Source organism: Priapulus caudatus, unplaced genomic scaffold, assembly GCF_000485595.1.
Source record: "Priapulus caudatus unplaced genomic scaffold, Priapulus_caudatus-5.0.1 Scaffold1297, whole genome shotgun sequence".
Taxonomy (NCBI): domain Eukaryota; kingdom Metazoa; phylum Priapulida; class Priapulimorpha; order Priapulimorphida; family Priapulidae; genus Priapulus; species Priapulus caudatus.
The window spans coordinates 54,718-58,036 of record NW_014578358.1 but is presented as its reverse complement, the minus strand read 5'-3'; the positions used below and the strand labels follow the sequence as shown (position 1 = coordinate 58,036).

Sequence of the window (3,319 nt, the reverse complement as noted above, 5' to 3'; positions counted from 1 at the left end):
TCACCGTTCGATAGACGCGCCGCGGAGTTGCCCCCTCTGTTACAGCACGGTGCCTTTGCCTCAAAACGACTAATTGTACAGAATTATTCGCATCGTGTTGATGACATCAAGTCTGCCAGGCACGCTCACTCTGGCCCGTCCAGTAATAAGCTATTTTGGAAAACCATGTTCAAGAAGGGCGCTAACCTCCTAACGTCTCCAAACACCGTTCCGTTTATTGCTCGGACATATACGGAAGCAGATCCTTAAATACAGTTGCTGACAGATACTTCAAGTATGTAACCGCAGTGGTGATGGCGATAGCGCATTTATATTTCTATGTTTCTGATAACTAAAGTAAAGCTGAGCGCCACGGCAATTGCCAAATGTAATCGAGTAGTACTACATGCGGATCGGCCTGAATCGATCGTGAATTGATCGGCTACTATCATCATGGTATGGCCGAGGATCTCGATACACTGGAGGCGAGGGATGACGATATTATAAACATTCGTCGCTCTAACACAAGCGGCATACACCCACATGGCATCGCACGCACTACACACGGCACCTATATATATATGAATATATATAATATATCATATTATATGGCGCCAAATGGACTTTCTTTCTTCCTCGCTCCCGTTTCTGCGTATCTGTCTTTCTTATCTATCTATCTATTATCTATCTATCTGTCTATCTAGTCTAGTCTATCTATCTATCTATCTATCTATCTATCCATCTATCTATTCTACTATCTATTCTAATCTATCTATCATATTCTATCTATCTAAATCTATCTATCTATCTATCTATCTTATCTATCTTATCTATCTATCTTATCTAGTCTATCTATCTATCTATCTATCTAATCTATCTATCTAATCTATTATAAATATATAATAATGATCCGAGTATATATATATGTATATATACGCCGCGCGTGTGTGTCTCTGTGTGTATGTACGTGTGCGTGCGCGTGCTGTGTTGGAGTGTGCTGTCTGCGTGATTCGTCTTCTCGTTAGCAAGTTCTAGACGTCCGCCCTTGCCGAAAATCCTCGGTGTGCGTTCGCATGTGCTCTGCACATGTTGAAACTCTCTTCGTTCTCTCTTTACCCCCCACCTCCTCTCCCTCTCTTTCTGCTTTCCCTATCGCTCTCTCTCACGGTCTCACACATACTCTCTTTTTCAACTCTTTCTCGTTTCTCGGCTTTCTTCCTCTTAGATCTCGCTATCCCTCTCTTTATGGCCTCTTCCCGGCCTCCCCTTTCTGCCTCTTCTTCTCGCGCACTATCCCCCACTCGCGCTATGTATCGTTCTTGCTTTCTCTCTCTCTATCTCTCGCTCTATCTCTATCTGTCTATCTATATCTATATCCAGCCATCCATTCATCAATCCTTCTATCTATCCATGCATCCGTCCACCTATCCATACATCCATCCATCCATCTGTGTCTCTCTCTCTCCCTTTCTCTCTCTCTCTCTCTCTCTCTCTCTCTCTCTCTCTCTCTCTCTCTCTCTCTCTCTCTCTCTCTCTCTCTCTCTCTCTCTCTCTCTCTCTCGCTCTCTCACGCACGCCTGTACGCGGTCACAGGTTTCGTGTTATTTTCTTGCTTTCCAAATGCGAGATTAGTATGTATATGAGATGCGGCTTGTCACGCAATAAACTATATAACAATAAACCTAACTCCACACCATGGCGCTCGACGTCAGGCGGCCCTGACGAATTAGCGATCTGACCGACGGTCATGTCACGCCTGCTGGTTTTATTAGCTCCATTTGGTCTCCATCGCGCACAAGCTCCATTTTCAATATTCTTATTTATTCTTATAAGACCTATATTCTCTATCATGACATATATTCTCGCTATATAAAGCGAAAAAGTCCAAGATAGGCACACTTCAGACAGCAGCATCATAGAGAAATCATACTTCAGATACAGACCCACGAACGAAGTCTTCGTTGTAACTGTGACAGCGCGCAGAGCCACCTAGCGGATTTCCGGCACACCGTGAGTAATTTCGTTTCACGTCATGTATCGATCAGTGCCGATGTTGTTTAGCTGGATATTTCTCTTGATTTGTTTGGTTTACTAAGACAATAGGAGTATTTTAAATCGTGACGCCCCATGTTTATTTCTCAACATGATAGCATTCCTAATTTGTTGATCGGTGCAACTATGTGACATACGAGGCGGGATTATGTGACACGAACTTGTAATTACACGTGTTTGAGCGATGAAGCTAGTAACATATTAACCTTGAGCGGAATATATGTTATATACAGTATTATGTTTTTGTATAGAAGAGCCCGCGTGTATAGGCATTCTAACTCTGCAGACACAATTGTGTAGAGGTCATATATACGACAGCAACATTTCACGTGGCAATACGACCATGAAAATGACGTCCATGGCTACATTATCTGCCTTCCTGGCTATCTTTCTGGTAAGTTGGTTGGTTTGGTAAGTGATTCGAAACTTTCCTAAATAGCCTTTTTTGAATGCCCGTGCGTGCCTGCGTACACATGTGCATACGTACGTGTATGGCAAGCCATTTGTATCATAATTCGAGAAACCACGGTTCCTCGCACGAAACCAGGTTTCGTGCTCACAAAACCTAGTTTCTTGCTCAAGAAACCAGGGTTCTTGCCATGAAACTAGGTTTCGTGGCACGAAACCTGGTTTCTAGCCCTATAACCGCAGTTATAGCTGGAATCTTAGTTTCGTGAGCAAGAAACTAGGTTTTGGGAGCAAGAACCTAGGTTTCAGCAAGAAACCCACTTTCAACCGCGCCATTTGTATCATAATTCGAGAAACCATAGTTTCGAGCGACGAAACCAGGTTTCGTGCTCACAAAACCAGGTTTCTTGCCATGAAACTAGGTTTCATGGCATGAAACCTGGTTTCTAGCCCTATAACCGCAGTTATAGCTGGAATCTTAGTTTCTTGAGCAAGAAACTAGGTTTTGGGAGCAAGAAACCCACTTTCAACCGCGCCATTTGTATCATAATTCGAGAAACCATAGTTTCGAGCGACGAAACCTAGTTTCGAGCGACGAAACCTAGTTTCGAGCGACGAAACCTAGTTTCGAGCGACGAAACCTAGTTTCGAGCGACGAAACCTAGTTTCGTCGTTGCTAAGGCCCGTATCTAGGATTCGTAATCCCGAGCGTGACGTCAGCGTAGTTCAGCCACTCGGGGCCACTGCTCACTTGGGACAGAGTCAGTAAAAACTGAAAACAATATGAACGCACATTCACAAATCGTACCCCTCTGCTCCACTGTTGCGACACTGTATATCAACTTTCCTTCATAAAAACCTATGTAAAAACTAACGCCGA

The 3,319-nt window shown here is 43.7% G+C and overlaps 1 long non-coding RNA gene across 1 annotated transcript in view; it reads left to right on the top strand.

The window, feature by feature from the left end:
• The first annotated feature begins 1,896 nt into the window (after positions 1 to 1,896).
• The window catches only part of LOC106816137, a 4,362-nt gene continuing 2,939 nt past the window's right edge, over positions 1,897 to 3,319 (top strand). The window contains exons 1-2 of the long non-coding RNA XR_001394839.1: positions 1,897 to 1,989; positions 2,283 to 2,425. This is a non-coding gene — a long non-coding RNA (uncharacterized LOC106816137). The remainder of the gene's footprint in view (positions 1,990 to 2,282; positions 2,426 to 3,319) is intronic.